This window comes from Panthera pardus, unplaced genomic scaffold (assembly GCF_024362965.1).
Source record: "Panthera pardus isolate Hobbes unplaced genomic scaffold, ASM2436296v1 HiC_scaffold_25, whole genome shotgun sequence".
Lineage (NCBI taxonomy): Eukaryota > Metazoa > Chordata > Mammalia > Carnivora > Felidae > Panthera > Panthera pardus.
Genome location: NW_026526821.1, coordinates 71,461,382 through 71,473,856, shown reverse-complemented (window position 1 = coordinate 71,473,856; position 12,475 = coordinate 71,461,382).

Below are 12,475 nucleotides of genomic sequence, written 5' to 3'. Positions count from 1 at the left end.
GAGGTCCTGTGCATAGATGTGGGGAGGGTTGGGGTTATAGCTATAGAAGTCCTATAGCTCTGTCATGCCTGCCTGGGCCACTCCGTGGGGGGGTGGGGGGTGGGGGGGGCTGACAATTCAGCAAAGTGAGTTGGGGGACTTCTCACCCACATACCACCTAGGAATCTAGCATATCTTAGCATGGACATTACAGTTTTTGGGGTCACCAGTTCTTCCTGGACATTTCCTGCCCCTGGATTTAAATTTGTTTGCATTAAGTCTCCCAAATTATGTAGTCAGCTCTGAGTGAAGACAATGAGATAATGCGAAATGGAATCACATGTCATTGTGTGTCTTTAAACTCACATATATACCTTTTCTAGGCTCTCCAAACTGGTAACTCTTACCTGCATTACTACTGGAATTTTCCCACACTTTCACCTCAGTTAACATTACTATTGAAAAAAAAAATTGCCATTCCTATGCTTGAAAAATTGTCTCCTATTATTTTACGTTACCTTGTTTATTAGTGAACTTAACTACCTTTTAATATATTAATCAACCATTCTGTTGGTTAATATTTTGTGTTCAATCCTTTATCTTTTCCTTTGTGGCCTGTGTAGTTGTGTGTGTATATATTTTTATGTATATTTGTATACATAGCTAATATTTACCAGACAGTATTTTAAGTTTACATATATTCATTTCATCGTTGCAATCACCTTACAAAGTAGTTATTTTTAGTATCCTTACTTAACAGATTAAAAAAGCTAGGGTACTGAGAGGCTAAGTAATGAGAATGAGCTGATACAGCTATTATATCTATTATTATATCTATCTATTAATAGATAGATTATTGTATCTATCTATTATATCCATTGTAAATGTTTTCTCCCTGTTTTTTGTTCGTATTTTACTCTTATTTATAGTGTCTTCTGTCTCACTTGGAAATTTGAAATTTTGATCTTATAAAATTTATCAAATGTTTTAAATGTCTTTTGGTATTTCATATGTTGTTTAAAAGGATTTCCAAATGTGAAGTCATGTACATTTAGTCTTGATTTTAAGCATAGCTATAAAATTCTGCTTTTTTATTGAGATATTAAATTTTTCTTAAATTTTTGTGTAAAAATTATTACTTTTTTAAAAAATGAAGTCATTTGTTCTAATAGATCATAATTTTTGAATAGTCTATTTTTTTACCCATTGATGTAAATGATGTCCATTTCATATTCCAGATTCACATATTTTTTTCTTTTGTTTGGGAGATCTTTCTTTTCTTTCTTTTTTAGTTTTGCACTGTGAGTTATTTGCAGCTTAGGATATATTTGGATATCTGTTAAATATTTGCCTTTTGTTTTTCTTTTTCAAAATTGCCTTGCATATTGTTCATTTGGTTTTCTCTATGAAATTTAATATCAGCTTACCAGTTTTGGTGAAAAGTTCCGTTGTGAATTCTAGGTGAATTGCTTTGAAATTAACATGTTACTTGGGGATTATTAACTTATTTATTTATTTAAATATTTATTTATTTATTTTGAGAGAGGGCACAAGTGGGGGGGGGGGCAGAGAGAGAGGGAGAAAGAGAATCCCAAGCAGGATCTGCCCTTGAAGGAAGATTGATGTGGGCTCAATCTCATGAACCGTGAGATCATGACCTGAGCCGAAGTCAAGAGTAGGAGGGTCAACCGACTGAGCCATCCAGGTGCCCTAACATCTTTATTTTTATGAGCATTGTATGTTGCTGTATTTACTCAGGTATTTTTTATTTTATTTATTTATTTTTTAAGTTTATTTATTTTTGAGAGACAGAGAGAGTGGAGGAGGGACAGAAAAAGAGGGAGAGAGAGAATCCCAGGCAGGCTCCATGCTGTCACTGCAGAGCCTGATGTGGGGCTTGAATTCAGGAACCATGAGATCATGACCTGAGCCAAAATTTGGGTATCAATTTGCATTAAGTCTCCCAAATTATGTAGTCAGCCCTGAGTGTAGTCAGTCTAAGAGCTGGATGCTTAACTGACTGAGCCACCCAGGCTCCCCCTACTCAGGTATTTTTTAACATTTGGAAATAAATATAAATAATATAATGTTAAATATGTAACATAAAATAAATATACTAATATAAACAAATTTAAATATAACTTTTTAAATGAAGATCTTGTATGTATTTGTATAGTGTTACTTTTATCTAGGTATTTCATAGTAGTTGTTATAGTAAGTGGCATTTTTCCTATTATATTTTCTAACTGGTTATGGGTGGTATATAGGAAAACTGGAGTTCTGCTTGCTGACCTTGTATCTGACCACCTTTTTATCTGCACTTCAATTAATTTTTAAGCTGATTCCTGTGTTGATAAATCTTCATTGAGTGTTGTTACCCAGGACTTTCTTTTCAGTGACTTGTTATGATTTCCAAAATAGGCAACAGACGCTTCTGAAATTTACCATCATTAGAATTGCCTTTCGAGGACTTCATAGTCAACATGGCTGCCCTTATGCCCAAATTGATACTTAATGTACTCTACTCAATGGCTAGGTTTGTGAGTGTACTGATATGGTAAGAGTAATTCAATTATTAAATTACATTCTGGAATAATTAGTTATCTATCCTGCCAAAGGTACTTGGAATAATGCTTTTTCCATGATTCTTAACAAATTAGTTGACGAAATGTTTTTACTTAAACGTGGCTTACTTGGGCTAAAAAACAGGGCCTAGTTTAGGATAAGGGAGAAAATAAACTTTGAAATAGCTTCAGAAATGTTACATGAAGTTAATTTAGGTCAGCTTCTTTGATTAGTTGGTTGTGGGAATAGAGTTGCCCAGTAAAGTACAGGATGCCCAGTTAAATTTGAATATCAGATGAACAACAAATAAGTTTTTAGTATAAGTATGCCCTGTGCAATATTTGGAACATACTTCTACTAAAAGCTTATTTGCTTATATAAATTTAAATTTAACTGGGTATCTTGTATTTTTCTTTGCTTTTCTAGTGACCTTATCTGGGAAGGCATTGTGAGCAGACATGGTGTGGAGACACCAAGAGTATCAGTATGACCATCTGTTCTGATGAAGGAGGGAGCAGAAAAAACAGGATAAAGTCTCATTCAGACAAAAAGGCTTTCAAGATTTTAATTGTATACTTTACTCTGTTCAGGGTTCGAAATGATTAATTTTTCAGGTTCTGTCTTCAACTTAAGCCCCTAGGAAAGTGTGTGTGTGTGTGTGTGTGTGTGTGTGTGTGTGTTTGCGTGTATGCATACATATTCATACATATATATACATACACCTGCCACTTTGGGGTTAAATGTTGGCATTAGTTTCATTATAGTTTTTTATATGAATAATTAAAGCAAATGAAAAAACTAAAAATCATAGACCTGAATTTCAATATTACCCCTGTGACTATATAACTAGGTGACTATGGTAGTCATTAATTGGGACTGTTCACAAACATACTGGTTCTCCTTTTTCCAGGTCTGTGATGGGTTAGCACTTCCCAACCCAAAAGACTCATGACTTGGTTTGATTAATAAAAGATGACTGGAAACTTTCAAAGCCAAAGTTCCATTTGTTATGTCTCTACCCCTGCTATAATGATCTTGGAAATGTGTTAAGACAGAATCTTGGATATCCTGAGTCTCTGAATGACTGTGATGAATAGAGGTAACTCTTCAGATCCACACTGAACATGTAGTGTGGGTGAGAAAATTTAAAGCAGCAATATAAAGGCTGTTTGTTATTGCTGCATAACATAGCCCATACTGACAGAAACAAATATTAGACATTGAAATGGGGATTGCTGCGTCAAAGCCTATCAGATGTGGCTTTGACCTATTGGTTGGGTGCTGGTTGGCAGAAAACTATTACTAGAGGCTAGACAAATGGTAAACTGTCTTCTGTGATAATTTGAAAGGAAGTTAATATAGCTACTAGTTTGTGTCTCTAGAAGAAGAAGTAGAAAATAGAATGTAAGTAATGTGTGTTGGTTGCTGTTTACTGTTTGCTGTATCAAGATACTTCAAAAAAGATGAATTCAGATAAGAACTGACCAATTTGCAAGCAAGAAGAAAAGAGAAAGTCCATAAATTCAAGGAATTATAGGATTGGAAGAGGCAACTTTCTCCCAATATCAAAGAGTAAAAAATATACTTAAAAAGGCTTTTGGGGCACCTGAGTGGCTCAATCACTTAAGCATCTGACTTCATCTCAGGTCATGATCTCACTGTCCATCAGTTCGAGCCCTGCATTGGGGTCTATGCTGACAGCTCAGAGTCTGGAGCCTACTTCGGATTTTGTGTCTCCCATTCTCTCTGCCCCTCCCTCTCTCATGCCCTGTCTTTTTGTCAAAAATAAACATTAAACAAAATTTTTGAAAAAAGTCTTTTAATCAAGAAAGGCTGATTCAACTCAAAGATATGGCCATTGCATTTGTTGTTAAGTCCTCTGAATGGATAAAATTATCTGATATCCAACAAAGGTATGGCACCAAGTAAATCTTTTTAATTGGACAAAAGACCTCAGGAATAAAAGACTAATGTGACCAGAGTCATCTGTTAAACTTAGTTGAACATGTAGTAAGAATAAAAAATAGTTTTTTCTAAGTCACTGAGTTCTTGGGCTGCCATGACTGAATGGTTGACTTTAACTTCTTGTCTTTTACTTAGTCTGTGAAATGGGATTAATTATACTTGTCCTGTGTACTCCATAAGAGAATTGTAAAAATCATGGATTTGTTCATTAGCATACATTTATTGGACATCTTTCTTGTGCTAAGCTTGTGCTAGGCTTTAGGAAATCAAACCTGATATTTTCTTATATACTGTGTGATCATTAAACATAGCAGGCTTTGGCTCACAAAGGAAGCTCAACTCACCCAACATTGAGAAGGAAGCTATCAAATAATTCCTGGAGGAGATGAGGTGCATTGAATACCTGAGAGGTATGTCTAGGCAGAGACCATAGTGAGAATGATGGAAGAATGTATAAAACAGGGAAATCAGTAAGTGCTTGGGGGTAGTGGCAGTGGGTATGATTGGAGGGGAAGGGAGAAGACATTATTAATCTCTTGTATATTAAGTCAAGGAATTAGACCTTTTTAAAATCAAATTATAAGTCATCAAAGGATTTTAAATATGAAGAGATACAGAATAAATGTTTCCTTTTTAGAAATACCACTATGGTAACTATGGAGGGTAGTTTGGAGGGGGAGAAATTACTAGGTAAAAGTTTGTTGAGGTAATACAAAGAAAATAATGTGGTAGCAGTGGGGATAGAGAGAGAAGGATAAACAGTTGAGAGATATTTAGGAAGTAATATCACCAGGATTTGGGCTCTGATTGACTCAGAGATCTTTGTTGTAAGTGGGGGTGGATGAGAGGCAGTGCTTCTGTGTACCGAGGATGGAATTTAAGAAAGGGAAGATTTTGAGGGAAAGATAATGTGTTCACTGTTGTCTAGATAGAGTTTGCTATTGTGTTTTCTTCATATAAGAAGAAAAGTTCAATGAACAACAGGCTTTAGAGCACTTGCTCCTAGACCCCAGTTCTGAGCAAGAAACAGAGCTGTTAGAGTCATTATCATCTAAGAAATAAATGAAGTTCTGGATTTTGTTTAGGTTATCTAGAGAGTAGGATAAGAGCAAAAGGCCAAGGGTGAAGCCATGGGGAACATATTTAATCATATATAACAGCTGACTTTTGTGGGGTACCTACCATGAACCAGGCACTGTGTATTACATGCATTATTTTACTGAATTTCAACTATATCCTACAAGACAAATTCTGCTAACATACTTGTTTTATAGAGGGAAAACAGAACCTCAGAAAGGTAGCTTGCCCAAGGTCATGGAGCTGGTTAAGTGGTAGCCTAGGGATTCAAACTCAAGTGATGTGATTCCAGAATCAGCAGGCTGAATTACTACATTTAGGGAGTGAGCCATAAAAACAACCAGGAAGGTGTGACCCAGACATGAAAGGAAACTTGGAAGGGGGGAGGGGGTGCACCAGAAACAAAGGGAGAAAGGAATTTCAAAGAAAACTTAGTGGAGCAAGGATTGAATGCTATGGAGATTTCAAGGGAAACAACATGCCTAAATGTTTCTGATGGCTGAGGCAATACTAGTGAACATGCAAGAGTGGAAGACAGAAGTTAGTGAGCTGAGTGGGGACCAGAGAGAACAGAGTAGAGGTGTGGGGTGTAAACTGCTTTCTAGAACACTTAGAACCATGATGACCAGAGATTTGGGGTTGTTTTGTTGTGATTTTTAGTGGGAAAGGTATGACCATGTTTAGAAGTTAATCAGTAGGCAAGAGGAAAGAGAGAAAAAGATGGTTGACATGGGGAGGATGGTCCTGGAAGCAGGTAGAAGAGCCATTTGCATAGAAGAAAAGGCACTTCTACTGAGAAAGGAGAGAAAGAAGGAATTTCAGAATCAGGAAAGTTTGCAGAGAAAGAAAAGAAAGTTGAAGTATTTCTCCTTCTGATATAAAAACATTCTGAGAGAAGCAAATGCTATGCATACACAAAGTAAACCTTTTAAGGACTGATAATACAAAACTGTTTTCAAGTTACTCAGTAGAGTTAGAATAAGAAAGTCTTAAATATTTGTGAGTCTCTGGATCTAGAAAGGAGGTCCAGATTTTTCTTTTCAGTCTGTACAAGGGTTTCTTCTTTATGGCTACAGGAGAGTCATTTGAATATGGACTTGGTTATAGTCAAGAGGACTTGCATTTGCTGCTCATGTTATAGGTTTAAATGAAGTCAACAAAAATTTTGAAAAACAGTCAACCCTGTAAATCCCCTCTGGAAAGGGAATCACCTCCATGTTCCTCACTCTGCCTGCCCTGGACCCTTTTAATGTTGAATTGATGCCTGATATAGGAAACCCTGTGTCTTAGCTTGGGCTGCCATAACAAAATACCATAGACTGGGTGGCTTAAATAACAGACATTTATTCCTCACAGTTTTGGAGTCTGGGAGGTCCACTATCGGGGTTCTGGCAAGGTTGTATTCTGTTGACACTTTTCCTCCTGGGTTGCAGATGGTCACCTTCTTGCTGTGTCCTCACATAGTAGGGAGAGGAGGTGGGCAAGGGGGAGGGGAAGCAAGAGAGAACATCAGCTCTTTGGTCTCATAAGGACACGAATCGCATCACAACGTTATCTAAACCTAATTACCACCCAAAAGGGCCACCTCCATTTGCCATCATATTTGGGGTTAGGGTTTCACTGTGTGAATTTTGGGGGGACACAAATATTTAGTCCATAATACCCTATGATCCTGGAAGACTTTTTCCATTAGAATAATCTCAGTTCCTTTTGTTTTTATATTATCCTGTTAAATCAGAACCTTGGTTGATTTATACCTACTCAAAAGGCTTTAAGTGTTTTTTTTTTTTTAATTTTTTTTTTAATGTTTATTTATGAGACAGAGAGAGACAGAGCATGAATAGGGGAGGGGCAGAGAGAGAGGGAGACACAGAATCGGAAGCAGGCTCCAGGCTCTGAGCCATCAGCCCAGAGCCTGATGCGGGGCTCGAACTCACAAACCGTGAGATCGTGACCTGAGCTGAAGTCAGATGCTCAACCGACTGAGCCACCCAGGCGCCCCAAAGTGGTTTTACACTTAAAAAAAATTATTGTATGTATTTGCTAAACCTGTGTGAAAACCCATTTGTCTTTTTAAATCACCAAACCTCTTTTCTCTGACCTAAAAAGTTGTGAGATACATACTTGTCTAAGTTTAGCAGAACATATGACATAATGAACATATGTCTCTTTTTAACCCTTAAGTCTTTTTTAACCATTAACATTTTGGGCAGGCTTTTTGCTATTGTTAAAATTTTTGCTGTACCCTCACACAGATTTTAATTTTCTTCAGGCAAAATTTCCTAAAATCAGATGCAAGAGCTTTATTGGATACTGGTTGTCTATGTTTTCATTAAAAAGCTGTTTTTCAGTCTGTAGTATGTCAAAATAGCACTCTCAACAGCTGAATTATTGAAATGTTTGGGGGTGACTAGGGAGGTGGACAAAGTCCCCCAGAGGCCTGGTTGGCATTTGGGAGAGTGGCACCTCGGGCTACCTAGTGACAGACAAGTTTGTTCCAAATGAGAGCTGTTTTCCAAGCTTGTTGCTGGCACATCCAGAATGTCTGAGTGATCCATGAGGAGTACGTTCATGTCTTCAGAGGACAAGGATGGTGTTTGAAAATTCAATGGTGGTATTTGATAGGAAAGGCCATTTCAGAAGAGAATTTAGAGCTGCCTTTTCACCCACAGAAATAAATTATTGTCTTTATTTCAGAAGAAAGCACTTCTTATCTCAATTGAGATGATTTTAGATAAATACTTAAAAAATTAGGGCCATGCTTTACCCCTCCCTCTTGGCCAAACATCTTCTGCAGTTTCAGTGTTTCAATGTGCCCCTGGGAACCACGTGTGACTCAGTGTGATGGTGTGCAAGGGCTTGGAGGGCAAAACTGGGACTCTGGGTTTTGAGTCCAACTCTGCCACTAAATTAGCGTGAGACCTGGCACACGTCATTTCACCTGTGTGGGCCTCAGTCTTTTCCTCTGTGGAAAAAGGAATTGGATTAGGCGATATTAAAAGTTGCTTGCTCAGTGTATAGTTTCATCATTCCTGTATATCTAGAATATTTACTCTTACGCAATTTACCAAAAAACTGCAGGAAGCTAACAAAAGTGATATTTGAGTTAATAGAAAGGTTAAATTTGGCTTCTGAAAGATTAATTACAGTAGGAGAACTCATTTGGGGGCCCTGGTATATTACATTGATTTTCTTCTAGGACGCCATATGTGGACAATGTCTGGATCACATAAGAATGTATATAATGGAATTAGTGTCACTAAAAAATACCAATTTTATTTTTTATCTGCATTGAGACAAGTTGTTTGTTGTGTTTCATTGTAACGTTAAATTAGGGCAACTGAATGCCACTAAATTATGTTGGAATCTCCTTTCAAAAAACAATCATGGCTCCAAGTAGGCTAATTATTTTGAGATGGGGTAGACATCTATTGAGATGAGTGATTTGTTCAGCTCCTCACCTGAGCCATGAAGATGCCAGCCATACATCAGCTGGTCTATTTGGAGGTCTCTGAAACTTTAGACAATTGGAAGCATTTAGTAGCTTTTCAATCTTACCATCATCATCTGAAATGAAGTATAACATAGAAGTTAGTAGCACAAACCCTGGCGTTAGACTTTCTGAATCTAATTCTGGTGCCACCCTGAGTGAGTTTGATGAATTTCTTAGCTCCTCTCTTCCATGGTATCCTCCTCTGAAAATTAGTGATAATGGTAAGGATTAAATGATTTAATGTATTATAAGGATTAAATGTGTTGATATATTGAAAGGGCTTAAAATAAATAACTCCTGTCACATAGCAGGTGATATCCAAGGGTTAGCTATTCTTATTGTTAATGTTATTGTTAAATCATCCCAATCATCATTAACGTCCAGGATTTATTAATTATTAATTATAATATTATAAGTATAATTACATTATATTTACAATTATTTAAATTGAGCAAAACAATATTGAGAAAGGACTATGTGAAGGATTGAAAGTCTGTCCATTTTTTGAGATATTCTATATTCTGCCCCATTGATCAAATCACATCTACAGAGAGCTGGAATTGTACACCCTGTATTGATGGTGCTTGTTGTTTTAGCCAGGGAAATTAACACATTAAGGTTTTGTTGCTTGTTAACGTCATGGTCTAATTCAGGTTGAATGGCTTTCCTTGGAGATTCTCGTCTGAGCTAAGGATGTAGGTTGCTTGTGTTGTGTGGCACGGCCATTTTCAACACAAGCCTTCACAGTCACTGAAAGAACAAAGCAAGGTTTAGATGGGAGATGCACTGCTGGGCCCTGGCCAGAACCCTGACACATGGCCCCACCTTAATTTCTTATGGTTCTGAAACATAGAGTTTCTGTGTCTACAGGAAGAGGGAATGAGGTTGTGGCACTCTCTGTTACATATGGTCCTGTAGACTCATTTTTATAGGGCTCTGATCAAGTCAATACAAGAAACAGGTCAAGGCCACATTATCTTATTTTTATTGTAAAAATGCTATTGATTAGTGTTTTCTTCATGTGAATCCCAGTGCAGTGCTAAGCCTGACCTTAGTTAAAGAATAGTTGTTCCTCTCCTAGGAAATGGTTAGTTTTCTCATGGAGAGAGACCAGATTTCCTTTTTCAAGTTGGCAGGCCACTAGAAAGTTAAGGGCCAAAGTTCTTGCCCATCTGTAACAACTACACTCCTTGATTAGTTTCATGCCCCATAGCATTAGTTTTCTTATTTTTTCTTTCACAGTGAATTCATGTTATTTTTGTTGTATTTCGTAAATCCTGATACATCACAGAAAATCTTTTTTCTTTTTTTGGAACAAGATGAGACATAAGTAAATAGGTAAGCACATTCATTTGTTTAGAGGTATGTCACAAATCATTATCACAAAGATTCTCTTCCTTAAATCCTTTGAGAGGTAAGATACTTGGCATCTTAAAACAATTTGTCTTATAATAATTTGATAGTGATTCTCATCTCAGGAGGTATGGATAGAGACCCCACACGAGGCTCATCAGAACACCTCTATTAGCACTGGTAGAGACAGATACTTAAATAGTAATGTAGTCCTTCACTGCAATATTATCATAGCTCTTTCTTCTCTTCGTATTCTCATAAAGTGTTTTATATTTATCTCATGTAAATATTTAAGCAAAGGGAGGGCCCCTTCTTCTCAGAGTATCAGGTTACCTTACTACAGTTCGAGTTTCAAATGGTGAAATGAAGAGTAGTTCTTGTGTTGAACCAGGTATCTTCTTGGCTTGAGAGAAGCCAGATATAAGCCTGCTATGGACAGTCTCTCTTTTCTTTTGGGAAAAACACTGATTGAATTATCCTAAGAAGATGTTATTTTCCTTCTTTCTCCCTCCCCCTCATTTTCATAGGAAGACAGTGTCATACTGTCTAAAGAACGGCAGAGGACTAGAGAGGGAATGTACTTTGAAAGGCAACCACTTTTAAAGAAATTGTGTCTTGGCTTTTTCACCACACTGCATGTTTGGTGAATGTACATTGGAAATTGGAAAAGACTAACTGGCTTAGAAAATGCAGTTATGCAGACTTCACTTCTGTAGAGAGACGACACAGATTTACCTTAAAGATAAGAGAGACAAACCTGGGTGAAAGACGGTGTATTTACAATTCATTTACCTTGTGCCCAGATCCCATCACCTGAGCCTCCAGTCTTTTTGTGGCCCCCCTGTACTGTTTTCTTGCAGATGTATTATAAGTTAGGTAATGTGGTGGCCAGCCTCCAGCATGGCCCCCAGCATTCACTCCCTATGGTAGTCATACTTTTGTATAGTCCTCTCTAACATAGTACCAGGTTTAGTCTATGTGAACAACAGCATACGGCAGAAACAATGGTAATTCACTCTGAGATTGGATTATAAGTTTTTTTTTTTTTTCCTTTTCTGAGAGAGTGCAAGCAGGGTAGGGGCAGAGAGAGGAGGACAGAGGATCAGAAGTGGGCTCTGCACGGACAGCAGCGAGCCTGATGTGGGGCTTGAATTCACAAACTGTGAGGTCATGACCAGAGCTGAAGTCAGACACTCAACCAACTGAGCCACCCAGGTGCTCCTGAGATTAGATTATAAAAGACTTCGCCTTCCATTTTGGGTGCTGACTCTTGCTTGGATGTCTTGATCTCGAGGAAGTAGGATGCCATGTTGTAGTAGGGGCCAGCTGTTGATGAGAATGTAAGACCTCTTAACAACCACACAGGTGAGATCGGAGGCAGATTCTCTTGCCTCATCTTGAAAGGACTATAGTTGTAGCTAAAAGTTTGATTGCAACCTAGTGAGAAAACTTGAGCCAGATCCACCCAGCTAAGCTCCTCCCAGATTCTTGACTTTCAGAATCTATTGGGGATAATGAATGATTGTTGTTTCAGTTTGCTGTTTTGTGGTGATTTGTTGCAAGAACTAAATAACAAATACAAAAATGAGATAGAATGAATAGAAATCTATTCTCCCAAATATCAAAGAAGATAAAATCATTGTTTTCTTAAACATTGAAAGATACCTGGCTTTTCTTTCTATTTCAGTTTCTTTGCTCTTTTCTGCCTTAATAAATATACTTATCACCTGGCACAGTGAAGGAAATTAGATTCTCTACTAATGTTGAAAGCCATTTGATAGGATCTTGGAGTGGTGATTGAAGAGATGAGATTGCTCCCAGTGCTTAATGTGGAGAGAATTTCCTCCAACAAATCTTGAAGTAATGGTCATTATTAATTATCATCTATACAGCTCCCTTTTCTCTCCCACCTTCTTTTGGAGAATGAGAGAGGCATCTCCTCAAGTAAACTAAGGATTAAGACAGGATCTGCTTCTGTCCTAAAGTTAGCTTTTTCTCTCCCCAGGTTTTATTTTTCTCCTATAGTATTTAGGATAATGAACA